Below are 24553 nucleotides of genomic sequence, written 5' to 3'. Positions count from 1 at the left end.
GGCACAATGGATGGATGTATGTGATAAGAGTTGTATGAGCCCCCATAAAATGATTTTTAAAACAAAAAACAATTTTAATACCCCAAGTTTGTACACTAGACTGATCCATCATTTATACTGTTCTGGATATTTTTTACTAAATCCTTGGCTAAGAGTGTATTTAAATGGGGTAGAACGTACATGAACTCCCAGAATCCATTTGGAATGATGCATCGAAGCCTCATGATGAGAAGGGAAAAGGGGAAAAAAGAGGAAGGTGATAGCACAGAAACACACTCTGCCTTCTTTATGATTATTTCCTCTGGTCAAACTTGGGATGTATGGGGAGTGTTCTGTTTCACGTTCAGCAGTCGTGACTTTCTAAAGTGCTCAGAGGGTAAAATAAGAAAGCTTTCATTAATATTCAGGCATTCGTAACACATATTCATCACATATTCATTTATACATCGCCTTTATTCCCAGAGCTCTGGGGACTTCGCAGACACATCACAATTCGATCTCAACTTATCGCCATGAGTGTGTTGCTAAAGTGTGTATGGAGGAGGTGTAACTCTATTATCTTCAGATAACAGACACAGAAATGAAAGCACAGGCAGATAACGCAATTTATCTGTGGACTCACTACATGTAAGTGGTTGAGCAAGGAATAGAACCAGTAATGTAATAGATACCTCGCCTGTCAGATAAGAGCACCAGCATCCCACCCCACCTGGGGCCTGCCTTATCTTGAGTCTGTAGCAGCACTGACGGATGGAAAGTGAGGAGGGCGAGGGAGCCAGCAGTGAAATAAAATTGAACAGTTAAGTCCCTGACAAATCAAAGTGAAGACCATCTCTATGACTTCCTGGACAATTAGGTAAGTCAAGAGCCAGGAGGTGAGTCTGAAGTTCAGAGCAGCTGTCTGTCCATTGGGTGAGCCTGGGTGTACCATGTAAAACCTGTGGGCTGCCTTTGTTGCTCCTGACCACACTCGATGTCAACAAGCTTTCACTCCAGGATTGTTGAGCAAGCCCCACTGCAGCTTCAGCACACCCAGTGGGGCCCTGAAGCCACGTCTGGCATCTCCACCCACCAAGCCAGAATCACAGGGTAACCACTCTTTAAGGTAAAAATTGGGGCATGCAAAAAAAAAATGGAGCATGCCCAACTCTGGCAAGGACCCAGATTCTGAGGGAAGCCTTTCACTGTTCCATCAGCTATTTCTTTTCAAAGGTCATTGATCTGAAGAAAACAGAAGAAGCCCTGGGATGAGTATTTGCATATTAGAATAACAAGCACACTCATTTATTATTTTTGTTTCAAAACATCTACCTACCTTATTTTTGAGAAAGAATGAAATGTGAGGTGGAGGGGGACACTAAAAATGATTGTTTAAGAGTAAATGCTTAAGAAAATTTAAGTAAAATGTGATTTAAAAATGTTTAAGGCCTTAAATGAAGTCTTCTTTATGTTTGAGACAAACGTGAGAAAAAGGAACCGGGGCGTCAAAAATGCACAAATAGCTTACATAAAAGCTTCTTACTCTGCCACTGAACAGAAACCTAAATAAAGGTTTCTTTTAATTTTAAAATCCCCTTGCTCCTACTTCCCTAAGTGTACCTGACCGTGAAGAAATGCCACCATTTCTCTTCCTAGAATGCTTCCCACTTCCCTGTATCTAGCTCATCCTGAAGGCTGCAGCCCTTGTTTAAGGCTGCAGTTTCTGATCTTCATGAGGAAGTGTGCTTCAGATGCGCTTGCCTTTCAAACGAGCAAAGGTGTGTCATCGGCATATTGAAGGATGGTAATGAGTCTTTCCATTTCAATGCCATATTCTTCGCAGTGTCCAGTTTCTCGGATTATTGACTAAGCAACAGGTGGAATAAGTCTGGTGAAAGGATGCAACTCTGAAGCACACCTTTACTGATTTGACTCCATGCAGTATGCCTTGTTCTTCTTGAATTTCTGTTTCTTATTATATATACAGGTTCTGGATGGACACAACTAGGTATTCTAGAATGTCCATTTTTCATAATGTTATCATAGTTCGTTATGATCTGCACAGTTGAATGCCTTTGCAGAGTCAACAAAATACAAGTAAACATCTTTCTGATAGTCTCTTTTTCCAGCTAAGATCCTTTTGACTTAATGATACCCTGGTTCCATGTGTCCTTTTGAATCCAACATGAACATCTGGCAGTTCCTGCTGATCTATTGCTACAACTTGCATGTGGCATTAGTGATATTTTCAATAATTTCTGCACTCACAGTGGAATACTAGTGTCTACTATAACATGATGAACCTCGACAGCATGCTCTATGAAGTCAGTCACAAAAGGAGAACTATTGTAGGACCCAAAGGCGAATACATAGTTTATTAGTGTTTATCAGAGATTGGAAGAAGAGTGAAAGAGAGAGCCATTGCTTAACAGCTGAGTTTCTGTTAGTGGTGACAGAGTACTTTGGAAATGCATGGTAGTATAGTTGCACAACATGAGCATAATTAATGTCACTGAATTGTGTCTATGAAAAAAATGTGAATGCAACATACTGGCAGGAAACACGGAGCCAGTGGAGAGGTCTGAGGAGCCGGCCCCAATCCCAACTATGTGGACAGCCACCCCTCCCCCCAGAAGAATTCACTGCGGGACATGTCTGATCAGAGCACACGGGAGCAAATGAAGGTGGAGCAAGAGGGAGTGGAGCACATCCTGGCCCACTAAGACTGGATGACGATATCCCTGCTCTGAACAGCCAATGCAGAGTGGACCATATGGCTGATCATAAGCTAATGTGGTGAAGAAAGCTGATGGAGGCCAGCTACCAAAAGATACAGCATCTGGGTCTTAAAGGCTTGAAGATAAACAAGCAACCATCTAGCTGAAAAACAACAAAGTCCACATGGAAGAAGCACACCAGCCTGTGTGATCATGAGGTGTCAAAGGGATCAGGTATCAGGAATCAAAGAACAAAAAGTCATATCATTGTGAAAGAGGGGAGTGCAAATTGGGGTCCCAAAGCCCATCTGTAGGCAACTGGACATCGCCTTACAGAAGGATGCTGGGGAGAAGACAAGGCAGTCAGAGTGCAGTGTAGCAACGGTGTAACATACTACTTTCCTCTACTATCATGATTCCAATTCTACCTTACAAATCAGGCTAGACCAGAGGCGGTATACTGGTATAGATAGGAACTAGAAACACAGGGAATCCAGGACAGATGTAACCCCCTCCCTGGAGGACAGACAACAGAAAAGTGGATGAAGGGAGACACTGGACAGTGTACAACATGACAAAATAGTAATAATTTCTAAATTATCATGGGTTTGTGAAGAAGGGTGGGTGGGGAGGGAGGGGAAAAATAAGCAGCTGGTACCAAGGACTCAAGTAGAAAGAAAATGTTTTGAGAATGATAATGGCAACAAATATACAATTGTTCTTGACATAATAGATGTATGTATGGATTTTGATAAGTTGTACGAGCCTCCAATAAAATGATTTTTTTAATGAGAAAAAATGGTGAAAGGGCAGAATGTTTAGTTTTATATATATATACCTAGCACAATACAAATTATTCTAAAGTAATTCTTTTAAAAATTAATTCAAATACACACCAATGGTAAGATAAAAACAAGAACAACAAAACCAACCCAAATCCACTGCTATCAATTCTATTCTAACTCACTGCAACCCTAAAGGACAAAGTGGAACTACTCTTTGGGTTTATGAAGTTGTGGATCTTTGGGGAAATAGGAAGCCTCATATTTCTCCCTCATAGCAGTGGGTGGATTCAAACTGCAGACTGTGTGGCTATCAGCCCAGCATGTGATTCACTACACCACCAGGGCTCCTTAAAAGTAAGGTGGGTCAGTTAAAAATCAAAATTTTTAAATTATATGTGTAGTATGTGTGTGTGTGTGAGAGAGAGAGAGAGAGAGAGAGAGAGAGAGAGAGAGAGAGAGAGAGAAAGAGAGAGCTTAATTTAGAAAAGGAAATGTCACTACAGAGCAGGAGTGTCAGCAAACATTGACCAGATAATAAATATCTGGCTTTGTGGGTCACATAAGGTCTATATTGTAAATTCTTGCTTTAGTCTTTGTTTTTGTTTTTTAACCTTTTAAAATGTAAAAATCTATTTTTAGCTTGTCTCTTGTCCAAATAAAAAACCATTCATGGGTCACAGATAACCTACAAGCTATAGTTTTCCATCTTCCATAGTGATCATACAGGTATTCAAACCATCATATACCAACCCAAAACTCCACATGACATGAACAAAACCAGAAGTTACTACTTGGCATGACCGAACTATGGAATGATATATGTTTTAAGTATCAATTAATAATAAATTATAAATAAATTAAATTAATCCAAAAATTAAATTTTAAAAATTAAACTAACACTAGAATAAAAAATAAGTTGTCTTGTAACTAGTAAAAAAACAGGATTATTCATTTTCCCAGTGAAAATGACAAGACCAGATGGCTTTGCTGGTGAATTCTACCAAACATTTAAACAGACTTTTCTAGAGATCAGGAAATGAGTGATTTCTTCCCATCATTTTTGAAAGGGGTGTCATAACCTTGATATCAAAATATGACAAATGCATCATAAGAAAGAAATGTCTAAGCCAATATTACTCAGAGCACAGATGGAAAAATCCTAAACAAATCCATTTCAGCAAAATATTAAACATTGGGCTTTTTCCAGAATGTAAGATGGATTGAGTATTCAAAAATCAATCTATCACATTAATGAAATAAGAAAAGAAGAGCCACGTGATCATTTTAATAGATGAGAAAGACACTGTGATAAAATTCAGCATTCATTCAAAATTAAAATTTTCAAGAAACTAGAAATAGAAGAGAATTTCTTAGGCTGACATAGAGTATCAAAAAAATGTAAACTGCGAGTGCCGTGTTCAATGGCCAAAGGGTGCAAGCTTTCCTTCTGGAAACAAGATATTTGTGTCTGGTATCACTGTTCCCACTCATCGTTGAACAGGAGGTTCTGGCCCATGCAGAAATGAATACATCAAGCTTAGAAAATAATAAAGAAAACAAACTAACAAAAATAGAAAGGTACATATGATTAGAAAGTAAATAACAAGCTATCAATCATTATTCACATGGTACAGGGGTGTATTCACAAAAATTACAGAAGAATTACAGATAATCATCGTTAGGAAGAGAGTTCAGTAATGTGGCTAATAAGACACTCTCATACATAAAGGGTTTTTTCTTCTGCTTGAGGTCATGAAGCGAATCTTCTGTTAGCCTCTGGAATGATGTATTTGATTAGATGAGAATCCGGTTGCTATGGATTTTATCAATTCCAATTCTAGCAGCCGTGTAGGGCGAAGTATAACGCCCCTGTCGGCTCCCACGGCTGGAATCTACGGAAGCAGATTGTCAGACCTTTCTCTCGTGAACTGGCTGCTGGGCTCAACTGGGCAATTTCTCAGTTAGCAGGCAAGTGGTTAGCCACCGTCACCAGTGAATGCATCTACACACACACAGGAGTTTTAAAGAGTTCGTATGAAAATAGAATTTAAAAAAAATGGAATTTTTCACTGAAGTTTTGGTAGCTTCTCATACATAAAAGGGGGTTTCAAAGAGTTCATGGAAAATTCCAATTCTGTTTCTTCTACTTCCATTTTCCACACACTTTTTGAAGTCCCCATGAATATCTATTGAGCACGTATATAGAGCACGTATATATAACGCAAAGGTATTTCAATGCATTTTGATACCAGAAGTAAATAGTACGAAAATTTTAAATTGCAATGATATGATTTATAATTAACAGTAAAATAAATTCTAAAATATTAAATTGAGCAAAAGAAATATAGTATTTTATGCAAAAAACCTATGAAGTATTTTTGGTGGGAAGTAAAGAAGCATGATGTCTCCATCATCTCATGCTGCTGCAGCAGCCATGCCACAGTGGCTGGCATAACGAACGTTTATTTTTCTCACAATGAAGGCATCTAGAAGTCCAAGTGCAGGATGCTGGCTCTAGGGAAAACTTGCTCTCTCTATCAGCTCTTGAAGGAAGGCCTTTTAAGTTTCTGTTCCTGGGCACTCTTCGTGTGACTTGTTATCTTCCTTCTTCTGTCAGGGAAACCAGCCCCTAACAAATCGTCACAGGTCTGTCTGGTGGGTGCAATTGTACAGCGATAATAAGTAAAGATTATAGCAAAGTCGTAGAGAGCATGAGTGATAGAAAAGGGATTAAAATAATGGAGTCAGACACATTTCATGGTAGTATGCTCACCACAGCCTCACTTGGTGGTCCACGTGGAGAGAGAGAGAGAGAGAGAGAGAGAGAGAGAGAGAGAGAGAGAGAGAGAGAGAGAGAGAGAGAGAGAGAGAGAGAGAGAGAGAGCTTTATTGCTAACCAAGGCTTATATATCTTTTGCGGGGCATGCAAGTCCACTAATCACAGGTAAAGACATACATCACAGGAAAGGTTGTGCTATAGGTACTACAGTAATGAGATGGGGACAATCTAGGTGTATCCACGCAATAGGAAGGGGAGGTGCTGGGGTACACATGTGACAAAATGGGCGGATCCTAGATTCAGGGAGGCAGCTTAATTTTGGATGTCACTGAGCCAGTTTGACCTGTACTCTGGCTCTCCATGGAGCCATTATCACAGGGTGTAAATCCCACCTACACGGACCAGACTGAGGGCTGCAAGGCCTCAGTGAGAACTAACCCATTGTCCTTAACAGCAGGGAGTGGACCCCTCTTGTGGTGAGACCAGACTGTAGTCTGGCAATTGTATGCCTTCAGGGAGGCTGTCTCTAAGCATCTGACCTCCCACCATGTGCTGGCAAACAGCCTCTAAATTTGGCATATCTTTGGGGGAGACAAAGCTGGGGAAAAGTCTTTTTATAATCCCCACATTTTTCCATCTCTATTGCTCTTTTATATCGCAAAATAGATTTAGACTCACTCTACACTAATTCTAACTCATGCACATAGAAAAGACAGCCCACCCCCAAATAGGCTCATCACCACAAGCCTAGAGGTTATGGTTTACAACACATCGTAACAAAAGACATAAAGGAGGGGACATACCAAAACTATGAGTTTGGAAACTCAGTAACAGGAAGTTGATTGTCTACCAATTTTCTGTAGATTCAGCGCAATTCCAGCTAAAATCTGACTGGCTTTTTATTCTTTTCTCTTGATGTGTGTATAAGGAACCCTGGTGGCATACTAGTTATGTGTTGTGCCACTACCTGAGAAGTCAACGGTTCAAAACCACCAGTCCTTCCACTAGAGAAAGATGGGCTCTCTGCTCCTGTGAAGAGATGCAGTCTCAGGCATGCATAGGGACCGTTCTGCCCCGTCCTGTAGGGTTGCTATGAGTTGGTATCGGATCAATTGCAATGAGTTTGTTTGCTGTTGTTTATATATGTGTATATATGGGTGGTTTTGTTTTCTTTAGTTTTATGAAACTTCAAAAGTTGATTCTAAAACTAAACTTAAGGAGCATGGCTGATTCTAAACTGGAAATATATGGAAATGCAATTGACCATCAGTAGTGAAGCTGCTCTTAAAGAAATATATTATGGGAAGGTTTTCTCTTTAGGACATTGACATTTCAATTTAAGTGATATTGGTGAAAACCTGGGCAAATAAAACAAAAGAATAAAGATGAGATTCCAAAAATATCCTGATACATACAAAGATCCTTGAATTCTGCTTAAGATGACACCAGCATGTGGACATTCCCATGGGGAATGAGGAAATGAACCTCAAATCTAATCACATACCATTAAGAAAAACCGGTTCCAGGTGGATTGCAAATGTAAGTGTGAAGCAGCAGAACTCTGAAGCCTGAAAGCAAATGACAGAGGAGCATACCCTTAAGGCCAAAGGTAGGGAAAGAGTTCCTTAGCAAGACGCAAAAAACAGAACATAAATAGAACGATGAGCAAATGCGCTGTGTTCCATTGATCGAGACACCAGTGCCCAGTGCCGTGAAGCCAATTCCAATGTATCGTGACCCTGTGGGACAGAGGAGAGCGGTTCCATAGGATTTGTGGGTTTGTAATCTACACAGAAACAGACAGCCTTTCGCCTACAGAGGGAATGGTGCCTTGAACTGCCAACCTCCCAGTGAGTAGTCAGACACTTAACCGACCACACTACAGGCCTCCTAAAACACCAATAAGAAAGGAAAAAGTGAGACAGAGAGAAAAACAATATGTTTCATACATATAAACAATTCTACAAATCAATAATAGTAATTTTTAAAGGACTGGCAACCAATCAAAATAATGACCAGGAGTGTTTAACAGGCAGGTCACATTAGATGGCACCAACTATCCAATGAGCATATGAACATAAGAAAGGTATTGAACTCGTAAATTATCAGGGTAAATGTACACTAAACATACATGAGATATTACTACCAACTCTCCATTTTGCTTAAATTGAAAAGGTTGGCAATACTAATTGCTGAGGCAAACACAGAGCAACAGGAGACTAATTCAGTGCCTGCTATTGTGATTGTGAACATGAGCACTTCAGAACAGTGTGGCGTTATCCACACAACTGAATGCGAGCATCGGGCACTTTCCTTCCTGGGCACGTGCACAGTCAAGATGTGTGGCATTTTCACCAGAGACAATTTGGAGAGTGCTCTTTACAGTATAATTTCTTCTTGCATCCTTTTAGAAACTATCCAAATGCCCACTTACAAAATTACAAATAAATTTTAAGTATATTTATGTACTGAGATATTGTGAAACAGTGAAAACGAGCAGGTTACAGCTAAAATCAAAACCAGAATGAATTTCATAAATAGATGGGGCAAAAGAAGTTAGTCATAAGAGAATTTATACTGTGTGATTCATTTACTATAAAATCCCAAATGGATCAAATGAAACTGTAGAGTTTTAGGATATCATCCTTGTGGTAAAACCAAAACTCCAAGGGAGGAAGTAATTCATCAAAATAGCCAGAGGGGCCTCTGGTGTGGTTCACAACTATTTACTTCATTATAAATCATTAAGCTACAGATTTATGTCTTACATATTCTACCATATGCTTTATATTTCAAAATGTAAAGGCTTTAAAAGTTTTCAATATGAATCACCTGTAGGTGTCCTATGACACAGGTACTTGTAGTTGTCAGCTTATATCAGCGTTTGTGTGTGTATGTTTCTTGAATAGTCTTTTATACCCTCACCTCACTTATCAAAATGATTAGATTCCAAAGATCAGGTCATTATATGAAAATGGGAAATGACCACAACTAAATGATAAATGAGTACATTATTATTTAACTGCCAAATTATATCATTATATAATTGCAAATTACATCATTACAAACTGCCAAATCACTGAGAATCATGGCCCAGCCAAATTGACACATCACCTTACCTCTCAGAGACATGATTACTCTAGCCTAGCACTTCACTGTTCATAACCACTAAGTACAGCATGTCATTAATGTAAAAAATAGATAAAGAACAATTTGTTACGATTGTAAATTTAAAGTGTTGGCTAACAACATAGTTGTGAGGAGTAGGTATATTTGCACAACACAGCAACACTTACTGAAGGTGACTTATGAGAACTTCAGAAGAGAAAGAAGAGCAACAATTTCAAATCAGACATGATTTTAATTAAAAATTTCTGCTGGATGGTCATTGAGCATCTACTCAAGTACTCCCTCAACACAAGAACACTTTATTCTAATAACCTGGTATTCCATGATGCTCATCTTGCTAACACAATCACTGAAGACAAAATGGGTGCATAAGTAAATATGATGAAGAAAGCTGATGGTGCCTGGCTATCAAAAGATAAAGCATCTGGAGTCTTAAAGGCTTGAAGATAAACAAGCAGCCATCTCGTTGAGAAGCAACAAAATTCACATGGAAGAAGCACATGAGCCTCTGTGAACATGAGGTGTCGATAGGATCAGATATGTGGCATCAAAGACCCAGAACAAAAATTAATATCAAAGTGAAGGAGGGGGAGTGTGGAGTGGAGACCCAAAGCCCATCTGTAGACAATTAGACCTCCCCTCACAGAAGGGTCATAAGGCAGAGAGGAGCCAGTCAGGGTGTCATATAGCACCAATGAAACATACAGCTTTCCTCTAGTTCTTTAATGCTTTCTCCCCCCTCCCACTATCATGACCCCCAATTCTATCTTAAAAATTCTGCTAGACCAGAGCTTGTACACTGGTACAGATAAAAGCTGGAAACACAGCAAATCCTTGGACAGATAAACCCCTCAGGACCAACCATGAGAATAGATACCAGGAGGAGAAGGGGAAGGTGGAAGGAGAAAGGGGGAACCGATCACAATTATCTACATATAATCCCCTTCCTTGAGGACAGACAACAGAAAAGTGGGTGAAGGGAGACATCGGTCAGTGAAAGACATGAATAAACAATAATAATTTATAAATTATCAAGGGTTCATGAGGGTGGGAGGGTTGGGGAGAGAAGGGAAAAAATGAGGAGCTGATACCAAGGGCTCAAATGGACAGCAAATGTTTTGAGAATGATGATGGCAACAAATGTACAAATGTGCTTGACACTATGGATGTACTTATGGATTGTGATAAAAGTTGTAGGAGCTCTCAATAAAATGATTTTTTTAAAAGATAGCATGCAGAAAATACAGATTGTGATAAGAGCTATACAAGCCCCCAATAAAATGATAACAAGGTCTCCAGTATTAAATGTCAAACTTTATTTTATGAAGCAAACATGACCAAATCAGACAAAGACACTACTTAAATAAAAAGCTGCAGACCAATATCCCACATGAACATGTATGCAAAAATTTCAAGAAAATACTGGCCAGTAGAATCCAAATATATTTATTTGAACAAGTAGGATTCAAACCAGGCACACAAGGATGGTTCAACTTTAGAAAAATAATCAATAAAATCCCCGCATAAACAAAACAAAATATTAGAGCCATATGATCATATAAATCATCACAGAAAAGGCATTATGCAACACACATTCCTGATAAAAACAGCAAAATAGGAATGAAAGAGAAATTCCTCAACATAATAAAGACCACATATGAAAAAACCAATGGCCAATATATCACTCAACAGGGAGAAACAGAGAGAAATCATTCCCCTTGAAAGCAGGAACCCAACCAGGATGCCCCTCTCTCCACTTCTCTTCACCCTTGTGCTAGAAGACTTTACCAGCTTAGGAAAACAAAAAGCAACCCAAGTAATCCAGTTTGGCAGAGAAGAAGTGAAACACTGACTATTTAAAGATATTAGGATTTTTGTGCATAGAAAATCTCAAAGACTCAACAACAAAAAAATTGTGAGAGACAATTGAAAGGCACAACAACATGGCAGGGTACAAGATTAACATACAAATGTCTATTTGATTCATATATACTGACAGAGAGAGCTCTGAAAAAAGATATCAAGAAAATACTGCTATTTACAATAGACACACACACACAAATACTGAGGGATAAAGTCAACCAGAGAAACAAAAGATTTGTACAAAACGAAAACTACCAGGCAGTATTCACGAAACCAGAAGATGCCTACATAAAGAGAATCACACTAGGCTCCAAAAGCAAAAACAAAAGTAATATGGACCAAAGACTTAAATGTAAATCCCAGAACTATAAAGATCATCAATCTGACAATAGGGAATAACTTAATGGCCCTATTGCAGCGAGCAGACATACTGTATAATCAAATACAATGAAGGAAAAACACAGTACATGGCAAAATAGAGGACTGTGATCTACTAAAAATAAGGCATTTATGTGCGTCGAAAGGCTTCATCAGAAAACTAAGAAGAGAATCCACAGACTGGGGGAAATCGTTGACAATGGCAAAGACTAATCTCTAAAATCTATAGAAACCCATAACAGCTCAATAAGAAACAGGCAAATTCAAGGACAGTGACAGTCAAGGTCAGCAAAACAGAGCATAACAAATCGTGCCGAACCTGGAATCCACAGACCCTGCTGGTGGGGCTGTGAATCAGTACAACCTCTGTGGGAAGCCATGAAGGCTCCACTTCAAACAACGGGCGAACAGAAATCTCATACGGTCTCTCTGCAGGGGAAATAGCCTAGATAAATCAGAACCATAGCATGAATAGTCATGTGCACACCCATGATCAGTGCGGCACTGCTCACAAGGGTAAGAAATGGATCAGTTGAAACACGCAGAAAGAAACTGGTACATATATACACGCATCCCTAAAAAACAATGACAAAGCCAGGAAGCAAGCTATGACCTGGATGGACTTGGAGAACATTCTACTTAGTGACATGAGTCTTTTTCTTTTTCCCACAAGGACAATATTTATATAAGGCCACTGTGATAACGATGGGGGGGGCAGATAGAAAAAAACAAGATAAAGAATTTCATACCAAAGGGAATATCGTTAAAGTTAGCCAAAGGGAGAAGGGTGAGAAAGGAAGGATACCGCCAAGGGCTAGATGGTTGAAGTGCAGGAGAGCGCTTCATAAGAGGGAGAAGGGAAATCACGGAGCATGGGCAGGGACAAAGGTTGGGATTTTGATTGACAGTTTAGATAGTGGAATGCAAAATTGACCATCTGAAATGCAAAACCCCGTGGAAGGCGCAATTTCTTTTTACGTTCATTAAAAACAACAACTTCTGCTGTGACTATTTGCTGTCAATCCGTCCTGACTCATAGCACCCCTGTGTACAACAGACCAACACACTGCCCCTGCACCATGGTCATAACTGTGGCTGCCTGAGCCGATTGTTGTAAGCCACTTTGTACATCCATGACAGACAAGTGGTAGAAAATTGTCCCAATAGGAGAAAAAAATGATCTATAGCTGCCCCATCTATGTCCCTGCAAGGCCTCAGATGGAATGCTCTGCTTGTCTTAGTAGGACTGCAGACGTGCACCAAATCAAGGAGAGATCTGGAAGCAAAGAGCAGCAGCCCGGCCCAGGAAGAGCAACAGAGCCAAGGTGAGTTATTTTGTTACCGCTGAAGCCTGCTGTCCTTGACAGCTTTTAATGTATTGGCTTCGGCAACCCTCACCTCCCTCGGCATTCCAATTAAGTTATTAAAATTAAAGTGGAAATGTTTAAAGCTAAAGTGCTGTGGTTGGAGTCTTTAAAAGGGTCAGAAATCGGTGCCCCGGGTTTTTAGCAAAATGCTTTCCCAGTTCACTGCTCTTAAGAAGAGAAAATTCTAAAGGTTCCAATCTGTATGCTTGCAGCTTCATTGGCTTTCTTAATTTCTATTCCACCAGATTCATAGTTAGCTTCTCACTGTCAAAAAAAAAAAAAAAGCCCAAACCCTCTGTTTTGCATGAGAAAAGAAAAGTTACTCTGGATTTTACAATCTTCTCAACTTCCCCTACTCCAACCAAACTTCAATTTTCTTTGACCAAGAGCTCAAGACTAGTGTGTATGCCCACAGCAAAAGAAATCAAATGGGACTGTTAATGTGCTGAGGTAAACCCTCTTCTGTTATGAAGTAAAGGTAGCTGCCTTTCCCATGTGGGATGTACTGGCTTATTAACGTTCTATGGTCAAGGCTGGTGAGGGCAGGGGAGGAAGGTGGAAAGTGCATATTTCTGATGTCAGATGAAGCAGTCTAACACATTCCAGGTTACCCACCAGAGAAATCTCTTAATGAAGATATTTTTCGAGCTAAAGCCTTCTCCTAAGGGAAACAATTTGAAGTGACATCGTTTGAGACATTTAAATTACAGTGGATAAAATACTCAAACCCACCATGTAGAAACACTCTTTGTAGAACTCATGGGAAAATTACTGGGATTTATAAAAGGCCTTTTCTATGAGGAAATAAGCCTAGGGGGCAGGCCTGCTGTTGAATAAATGTTTTTTTTTAATGCAGTGTGGCTGTATTGTAACTTGGTTCCTTCTTCTATAGTGAAGAGCGTGAATTGGTAGGTTAGCTCAAAATAAGTCTTTTTTTTTTTTAAGAAAAGTCGATTTCTTGAAAAAGCCTGCCAAATTATGTGTTTTTCCTCAAGAGCCACATGAACTTTAATATTCCTTTTTCTTTTAACTGTTTTTAAATGTTATCTACCCATAGAACTTCCGATCCATTTTTTCCTCCAACAAAACAGAGAAGAAAAGTTCTGAACCAACACTGCTTTGAATTTTAAGTGCTTAAATTTAATCCTGCTCTTTCTGCACAGAATCAATTTAATGGCTAATCTCCATGTGAAGGCATTCTCCCTGTGGGGTCGCCCCTGCCACCAAGAGTACAAGGCTTGTTTGGAATGGGCACATCAGAGGTAGTGAAGCTGGCTTTTACAAAGACTCCTCTAGGAGGACAATTGCCAGATTCCATGCCCCTACTGCTTTGTCTTCCCTGTTGAAGAAACTCCATTGCATCCTTACATGTGTTCTGACTCAGTGCTGTCTGTACTTCCTCAAGATCTCTCTGTTCCAGGTGTCTGAGAGACTCTTTCCTGAATTGGTTCGGGGCGATGACTGATGAATGACCAGATACAATTCTGATTAACACTCCATAATTAAGATCTGCCTTTACTTCGAGAGCTTTTCGTAAGTTCACAGTTTTGACCTCACTACCTTTTTTTCCTCTTGGTAATTGCTGAAACCTGACAGCCACTGTGTTTGCTGCCTGTAACATATGGCTAATTGAATCAGAGTTGAAGAAGGAGTGATTGGTTTCCTAATTACAATCTGCTTCACACATCTGAACAGGTTCGGAAAAAGGAATAGGCCCCAGAGCCTAGAAAATTAATACTATACAATGATTGTGGCAGGATTCAATTATTTCAAGAAATACCTGAAGGATAGGCGATGATAGATAGATAGATGATAGATAGATAGATAGATAGATAGATAGATAGATAGATAGATAGATAGAGATAGATAGATCAGGTTTGTTGATATAGGCATTCTTTCTTTCTCTTAATCACAGAAGATAATAAGAGATTAGGGATTTATATTTTTCTATGTGGTTTTTGAAAGCCTAGACACTGTACATTTGATTCTTGGTCTACAAAAGAATCACATAATTATAGTGGGATTATTTACAATGCTAATAAATTAAATGCTGAATCTTCACTTTGTAGCTCCTTAGGCATCCTTACCATTCCAGTTATTGAGATGAGGAATATACAAAGGGACTTCAGCTAGTTCATGTAATAATGAAATTAAAAGACAATGAAATTTTTCCACAAAATTTTGAAGCACTGTCTTATTTTAAAATATGTGATTCCATTTTAAATGAATTTTTCTCTGGCAGTTAACTTAATGATATTTCCTTTGAGTATTGGAAAGAATTAGGCATAAAAGAAATAAACCAAGGATATTCATTCAAAATAGATCATCACTGAACATTCAACTACAAGTTCATAATTTTATAAAATTTTAGGTATGAAGAGTATGCCAATGATTAAGATGAGCATTTTCAAATGTTCAGTGCTTATAAAGAGAAACAAGATTAATGGTAGTAAAAATAATGTAAGATCTGATCAATATGAGTCATAATTTACTCAATGGTAGTGAGTGAGTGAGTGAGTGAGTGAGTGAGTGAGTGAGTGAGTGAGTGAGTGAATATAGATTGGGGATAAGAAAGATTTGATTAGTGACCCACTACTAAAATGAAAATTTGGTTAATGTCCTTCTACTGACCTATGCAGGGAGCATCAAAAGAATATAGAAATAATGCACTAAAAAGCACTTCTTCAACCATTTCAAGAAGTACTGTATAATAGAGAATAGACGATTTTAACACTGGAATGAAAGCATTAAGCAAAAATAAGACTCTGGGAATTGATAAAATACCAATTGAAATGTTTCACCAAACTGGCCAACTGACTGGAAGAGATTCATATTTGAACCCATTCCAAAGAAAGATGATCCACCAGAATGCACACACAGTAGAACAATGTCATTGATAATGCACGCAGGCATAATTTTGCTGAAGATCCTTCGACCACATTGACAGGGAGCTGCCCGAGATTCAGACCAGATTCAGAAGAGAGCGTGGAACAACGGATATCATTACTCAGGTCAGGTGAATCTTGGCTAAAAACAGAGAATACAAGAAAGATGTTTACTGGTGTTTGACCGCCTTTGCAAGGTGTTCAACTGTGTGGATCCTAACAAGCTATGGATATGTTAGATCTCTCTGGGGATAGAGTTGCACCTCTCGGTCATTGGCCCCACGTGAGAAAGAATTCACACCGAAGCCGGGCTCGTGATCCAAGTGAGTTTAGTGAGAGTTAGAAGAAGTTTCAGGTTTTCCGCGGGACCCATAGGACTCCTCCCGACCATGCAGCCTGGCGGAGGCTGCTCAGCGGCACGCAAATATCTCTTTCCCTGCGACTCTATGTTCGAGATCCCCTCCAGTTCTCTTCCAAGTCCTCCTCCTCCGACTCTCGGCTCCTGCATTTTCAAGGATTCCACGGGGAGGCGTGGTGGACAACCCCAGATGGATCCCATTGGCTGAATTGAATTCATCTGGCCCAGGTGGGTCGATCCAGGTTTAACGCCCCACCCATGCCCACAAGTGGGGAAACTCTGGGCTTCTGAGCATGTGCAGTGCGCCGCCCTTTGTTCTCGTGCTTGGCTCTCTGGGCGTCAATGGACATCCCAGTCCTGTCCTATCTGCCTAACAGATAGGCTTGAGACGAATGGAAATTCCAGAACATTTCATTGTATTCAAGTACAGCTTGTACATGGATCAAAGGGGAGTTGTAAGAACAGAACAAGGAAATACTGCATGGCTTAAAATCAGAAAGGTTGTGTGTCAGGATTGTATCCCCTCACTTGTATAGTTGGAATGCTCATCTATATGAAGAAGAATTCCGTATCCATATTGAAGGAAGGTTTATTAACAACCTGCGATATGCACACTGTGACGCAATCTTGCTTGCTGAATGTGAAGAGGATTTGAGTACTTGCTGATGAAGATCAAGAATTACAACCTTCTGAAGAAGATCAAGGGACAAAGCCTTCAGCATAAGCTACCACTCAGGGTAAAGAAAACAAAAATCCTCACAACTGGTCATCAAATGATAAGTAGAGAAAACATTGATGTGATCAAAAATGTCATCGTGCTTGGATCCACAAGCAATGCTTATGGAAGTATCAGTCAAGAGATCAAATGACTTTGGCATTAAGTAAATTAGCTACACAAGACCTCTTCACAATGTTGAAAAGCAAGTTGCAACTTTGAGGAAAATGCTACTTTGAGGAAGAAGGTACAAAGCCATGGTATTTTCAATGGCCTCCTATGCATGTGAAAGTTGGATATTGAATAAGGAAGACTGAAGAACAATTGATGTATTTAAATTATGGTGCTGTGGGGAGAACAATGAAAGAAAGCACAGTGGACTTCCAGAAAAACAAGCACATCTCTCTTGGAAGAAGTACAACCAGAGTGTTCCTTAGAAGGAAGTATGGCGAGATTTTGTCTCATCTACTTTTGGACATGTTATCAGGAGAGATGAGTCCCTGGAAAAGGATATCATGCTTGGTAAGGGAGAGGGACATCACAAAAGAAAAAGGCCTCCACAACCAAGACCAGCACAGAGTATGCAGCAGAGACCAGAACAGGGTGTGCAGCAGAGACCAGCAGGGGGTGTGCAGCAGAGACCAGCACAGAGTACGCAGCAGAGACCAGCACAGAGTACGCAGCAGAGACCAGCACAGGGTGTGCAGCAGAGACCAGCACAGGGTGTGCAGCAGAGACCAGCACAGGTTGTGCAGCAGAGAGCAGCACAGAGTATGCAGCAGAGACCAACACAGGGTATGCAACAGAGACCAGCACAGGGTGTGCAGCAGAGACCAGCACAGGGTATGCAGCAGAGACCAGCACAGGGTATGCAGCAGAGACCAGCACAGGGTATGCAACAGAGACCAGCACAGGGTATGCAGCAGAGACCAGCACAGGGTATGCAGCAGAGACCAGCACAGGGTATGCAGCAGAGACCAGCACAGGGTGTGCAGCAGAGACCAGCACAGAGTATGCAGCAGAGACCAGCACAGAGTACACAGCAGAGACCAGCACAGAGTACGCAGCAGAGACCAGCACAGAGTATGCAGCAGAGACCAGCACAAGGTATGCAGCAGAGAACAGCACAAGGTATGCAGCAGAGACCAGCACAGAGTACACAGCAGAGACCAGCACAGAGTACACAGCAGAGACCAGCACAGAGTATGCAGCAGAGACCAGCACGGAGTATGCAGCAGAGACCACATAGAGTATGTAACAGAGACCAGCACGAAGTATGCAGCAGAGACCAGCACAGGGTATGCAGCAGAAACCAGCACAGAGTATGCAGCAGAGACCAGCACAGGGTGTGCAGCAGAGACCAGCACAGGGTATCCAGCAGAGACCAGCACAGGGTGTGCAGCAGAGACCAGCACAAGGTATGCAGCAGAGACCAGCACAGAGTATGCAGCAGAGACCAGCACAGAGTACACAGCAGAGACCAGCACAGAGTATGCAGCAGAGACCAGCACAGAGTATGCAGCAGAGACCAGCACAGAGTACGCAACAGAAAGCAGCACAGAGTATGCAGCTGAGACCAGCACAGGGTGTGCAGCCGAGACCAGCACAGGGTGTGCAGCAGAGACCAGCACAGGGTATGCAGCAGAGACCAGCACAGGGTGTGCAGCAATGGACTCAAGGAAAACAACAATTCAAACCTCCCTGTCAGCATCCCGAGTGTGGCTCAGGGTAAATGTTAACTGTGTATTAAAGTTTATCGTACCTGGAATGTCTACTAAAAAGAGTAAAATGAGTAATTTCTTAAGAATTACAGGCCTACAATATAAAACAACAAATTTTATGTGAAACAATGTACCTCTTTGGGTACAAAATTACTGACATAATAAGATCACCAGGGAGGTGACGAGGATGGTCCAGGAAGAGCCGTGCTTCATTCTGTTGTCCATAGAGTCACTCTAAGACGGAACTGACTATGGCGGCTGTTGTTTGTTTGTTTGTTTGTTTGTTTGTTTTAGACAACACATGCTACAAATGAAACCTAGCAAAAGAATGCATGGTAGGCCTTCAATAGTCACTATAAATCAATAGAAGGAGAAAATAATCTGATGAACAGTAAATTGCTTCAGATAATGGGATTCTAGAGTGTTTTAAGTCACAATGAACAGAAGAGGTTATAGGATATGGGAGGATCCCCACACTGAGACAGCTAAAGCACAGACAAAAGGTAAGCTAAAGGATATATTTGGGTGGCACAATTAATCTAGTTTACTTGAGAAAATTATATATGATGCTTGATATTTTTGCAACATGTTATATAAATATGGTAGAAATATATGGAAATGAGTAGTGCGGGTTAGGTCTAGAGAAGTATATTGGGAACAGATCTTTGATAACCTTGACTACAGACTAATGATTCTGACAAAAAGTGGTGATCCATCAATATCTGTGGGCTAATTTAAATCTTAACCACTTATTTATAACAGGAAATGTTCTCTTCTCTGAAGTCTCTCACGAACTCGTGTACTGGAATTAACATACTACAGTGGTAAAGATAAAGTATGGTTCTCCCTGGAACTCATTTTCAGAATCATCCTGGAATGTGGTAAATGCCGATAACTCCATCGAGAATAGATATATGGACATGTTGAAATTTTCATTCCCTCACCTTTTTTTTCTTTTCAGCAGGTTGCTTACTAGAATTAAAATAATTCAGAAATGTAATTTAAAAGATGCTGTCTGTGATGTCTCCATCTATTAACAATCATGATTTTATTGTAAGAACTTAACAGAAGAATAAATTAAATATCTCATTTATCCTAAGGAATAAAATACTCCAAGTTTATATATAACTTGTAGTGAATCTTTTATTAAGTCTAAAACAGGACAAAGAGAAGATAAAGAAAAAAATCATCTAGGGAAGGGAAGGAGACCATCAGCATGAGACGGTAACTATGTCCAAAGGATTCACAGCCAGGGAGCAGAATTAGAGAGCGTGGGAAGGACCTTCATCGCAGACTCATGAATGGCTGCAGATCAGTTAGTTCATCACAGCCCCTGGGAAGGACTGCAGAAGCAGGAGAGGGCCCATGAGGGTGATGCACACACCACTGCTGATTAGAAACGCTTCTAAGATTGATTCTGGGATGGCTGACCACCTTGGTTGGGATATGACACATGACCATGAACCCCAGTACCCTAATTGCCATCATGGATATGTCCTGGTACATTCCTGAGAGTAAGACGGCCCCTCCCCAGGCTGGTGGGAGGAGTCCCAGCAAACACAATCTGCCTGAGGGCAAAGCATTTTACAGTGCTGGTCAAAGATCAGAAAGAATTCAACGGAGACTGAATCTTTGTGGGGTCTCAAAATGGACTTAGGGTTTCCCTTTTGTAAACCTACTGCTCAGAATTTAAGCTTTAATACATATGTAAAGGCTAAGTTCAGAATGGAATAGCTTTCCTCCTTCCTTTCTTTCTTTCTGATGGCAAATGATCATTGTCTATCTATGCTTCCCTAACAGCATTGAAAAAACTAAAAACTCCCTACCATAGTGTGGCTTCTGACTCAGGGGCGCAATAGGACAGAGGAGAACTGTCCCTGTGGGGTTCCGAGACTGGGAATCTTTCTGGGGGTAGAAAGCCTCACCGTTTGCCCTCCGAGCAGCTGCTAGCTAGCTTTGAAGTGTTGGCCTTGTGGTTACCAGCCCCACACGTAACCCACTACACGGTCAGGGCTTCTTTTCCCTAATGGCGTGCTAAAATTATAAGACATGCTGTTTGTTTTTTTTTCACAGAAAACATGACCCCCTGGAGACTTCTTAGACGCAAGTATAAACTTCCATCTTCCTTGACTGACATAATTATGTGAATAGCACTAAGCCAATAAGATACAAGTCAAAAAGTTAGTGTAATTCTCAGAACAAAGGGTGTATAGCTGTCTGCCTTCTAGTCTCCATTTTGCTGTATGACATGTGAACTTGATGACTGGAATTTCATCAACCATCATGAATCAAAAGGCAGCGGCTGGAGGTAGGAACGCAACTAGATACAGGGCATGGCTTCCTGAAGAAGGAGAGCCATTGTTCCACGTTAGACTGATTTCCTGATGACCTCATTAATACGTAGGAATGATGTTATTTAAAGTACTCGTATCTTGTGCTTTCTATCACATGTGCAGTATAATTAGGAAGAAGCATAGAAAGATTAAAGTTTACCTGCTGCTTGGGCTCCCGGCTATAGAATTGGGGAAACTGGAGGGGAGCAATAAGGGAACCAAGAGATTGAAACCCAGTACTCTTTTAAAAGAATCAAATTCCTTGGAGAGAGCAAAATCCCTAGATAAATGTGTGGAATTTTAAGCAAAGGATACCTGGTAGTTCCCTGAAAATTACCAAGTGCTAACAGCCACCATGGAGCTTTGGGAATGTCATGGGAGCAATAAATGATTCCCAAGCGCCTCAAAATTGTGGAAGGAGCTGAGTGTTCTGACAAGGTTCATCCAGACAGGAATGAAGAATGCATCTATGATAAAGGGCTGGACAAGATGAGGCAATGGGTGTCTTCGTTGTCAGAAGCCCCCTTCAGCCCAGAGGACTTGGACATAACTAAAAGCCAATGAAAGCCTCTAGGCCTTAAATGCAACAGGAGAAGAGGAGAGACAAAGTTGAGGAGCCAATGAATGGCACTTTGGGACTACCATCCAATGGCCGCTTGCATGTTCTTTGCTTTTTCATGACATCTCTCAGTCTAGCAAGCGTGGTTCTGCCTTTGTGAATGAGTGCTATATTCTGTGCAATTTGTGTCCAGTTATGTGAGTTTTTTATCTGTACAGGTCAACATTCCATGTATTTTTGGTCTAAAACGCTGTCCAATGTATAAACACTGGCAAAAATAATGATACTATCAATAGAATTACCATATGCCCTGAAGGGATGATTTATCATTTTCCCCATGAAAGGATAATGATGTTTCTGAAGTAATCCAGCAAAATACATAAACCACAGATATAGGAACAAATTTTGAGCTCACAATCATAGACCTAATTTAAGAACAAGTAGTTTTTATGACATGACCCTAATCAATACTTTCCCTCATTTAGAGATCACTGAAGACATGGGTGCTAAAACAAAGGGTGAATAAATCAAATCAATTATCAGAAAGAAAAGTATGTGATGAAACATGCAACTTTCCTCTAGTTCTTAAATGCTTCCTCCCCACAACTACCATGATCCCAATTCTACCTTACAAATCCAGCTAAACCAGAGGATGTACACTGCTATAGATAGGAACTGGAAACAGGGAATCCAGGACAGATGATCCCTTCAAGACCAGTGGTGGGAGTGGTGTTACCTAGAGGGTGAAGTGAAGGTGGGGTAGAAAGGGGGAACTGATTACAAGGATCTACATATAACCCCCTCCCTAGGGGACAGACAACAAAAAAGTAGGTGAAGGGAGACATAGGAAAGTGTAAGATATGACAAAATAATAATAATTTATAAATTATTAAGGGTTCATGGGGAGGTAAGGGAAAATGAGGAGCTGATACCAAGGGCTCAAGTAGAAAGCAAATGTTTTGAGAATGAATGATGAGGGCAACAAATGTAAAAATGTGCTTTACACGATGAATGTATCGATTGTGATAAGAGTTATACGAGCCTCCAATAAAATGATTTTTTTTAAAAAACAGCATGTGGGGTCTTACAGGTTTGTCTTAAAACAAGCACCATCTAAGTGAGGTGACAGTTAAGTCCACACAGAAGAAACACACCAGTCTGTGCAATACAAAGATTATAACTAATAAAATACAAGACTGGAGGAGGGAAAAGTATTAGAGATTAAATTCTGAACTCCAAGTTTGAAGAAGGCTATGAATGATAGTCAAATCTCAAAACCCATTTTCGGGGTTGCCCACTTGGATTAAGCCTCTGGTGAATCCCCTCTGACCATTGACCAGGGATGTTAGTGGCCTTTATTATCAGACAAAGTGCATTGAAATTGAATGAATGCAGATGTAGTTAGAATAACTTTTAACACCTAATCATTTGTTCTCCCTTTTATCCATTTTAAATTTGTCCTAGTTTGTTCCACTTTCTGTTATCTTTTCAACTGAGGCTTTTCTATGTTTTATTTTGTTAGTGTTATTGGGGGATATTTCTGTTTGGTGTTTGTTTGTTTGTTTGTTTGATTTGGGGGTGGTCGTGTTTTGTTTGGTTTTTTATTTTGTATGTTTTTCTTTATGTGAAATCCAGGACAGGTGAATCTAAAGAGATAGTAACCGGATTAATGGTTTCTTGGATTTCAGGTAGGAGAGGTGGGAGGGAATTGGGAAGCTAATAATAATGGATACAAGGAAGAGAAAATGTTCTAAAATTTATTGTCGTTATGATTGCACAACTCTTTTTAATATTATTGAACTGTTTAAAATAGTTTAAGCTATTGCTCTGTGAGGTAGTTAGTTTTTTGTGCCAACCTGGCCAATAAACACATGTAGGTTTAATTGAATGGTGGAGGGATAAATGGCTCAGGGATCCTCGCCTTTCTAGTTCTTGGGTCTCTTGCTTTGTGATGGTTGGACCAGGGTGCAGCTGCCTTAGCCAGTTCCCTGCTGGCAAGGCTCACTTACTGCAGAACATCCCTGAAGAGAAGCCTCATGGATTTACCCCAATACAGCCATGGGTACTGGAGCAGCCGTGTGGAGACCCCTGTCAGCACTGAGATGCTTACACATTTACTGACTCGGCTTTCCTCCTGCTGTCGACATCATTGAGTCTGTTTTGTGAGATGGAGGAGGACTTTGTGGATTGGTGTTGGACATATGGGTTAATGGGTGAATGTTTGACTTGTGGGCTTGGGCAGCACTGGGTTGGGATGTTTTCTTTTTTTTTTTTTTAAGTTTTATTAGGGGCTCATACAACTTTTATCACAATCCATACATACATCAATTGTGTAAAGCACATCTGTACATTCATTGCCCTCATCATTTTCAAAACATTTGCTCTTCACTTAAACCCTTGGCATCAGGTCCTCTTTATTCCCCCTCCCTCCCCCACTCTCCCCTGCCTCATGAGCCCTTGATAATTTATAAATTATTATTTTGTCATATCTTGCCCTGTCTCATGTCTCCCTTCGCCCCCTTTTCTGTTGTCCATCCCCCAGGGAGGAGGTCACATGTAGATCCATGTAATTGGTTCCTTTTTTCCAACCCATTCTCCCTCTATCCTCCCAGTATCGCCACTCACACCCCTGGTCCTGAAGGTATCATCCGCCCTGGATTCCCTGTGCCTACAGTTCCTATCTGCACCAGTGTACATCCTCTGCTCTATCCAGACTTGCAAGGTAGAATTCGGATCATGATAGCAGGGGGTGGGGGGGTGGGAGGAAGAATTTAGGGACTGGAAAAAAGCTGTATTCTTCATCGGTGCTACATCACACCCTGACTGACTCATCTCCTCCCCTAGACCACTCTGGAGGGGATCTCCAGTGGCCAACAAATGGGTTTTGGGTCTCCACTCTGCACTTCCCCCTTCATTCACTATGGTAAGATGATGCCTTATACCTGATATAATTTGATACTTCATGATCACACAGGCTGCTGCGCT

This window comes from Tenrec ecaudatus, chromosome 6 (genome assembly GCF_050624435.1).
Source record: "Tenrec ecaudatus isolate mTenEca1 chromosome 6, mTenEca1.hap1, whole genome shotgun sequence".
NCBI classification, from domain to species: domain Eukaryota; kingdom Metazoa; phylum Chordata; class Mammalia; order Afrosoricida; family Tenrecidae; genus Tenrec; species Tenrec ecaudatus.
Note: the sequence above shows the minus strand (reverse complement) of the source record.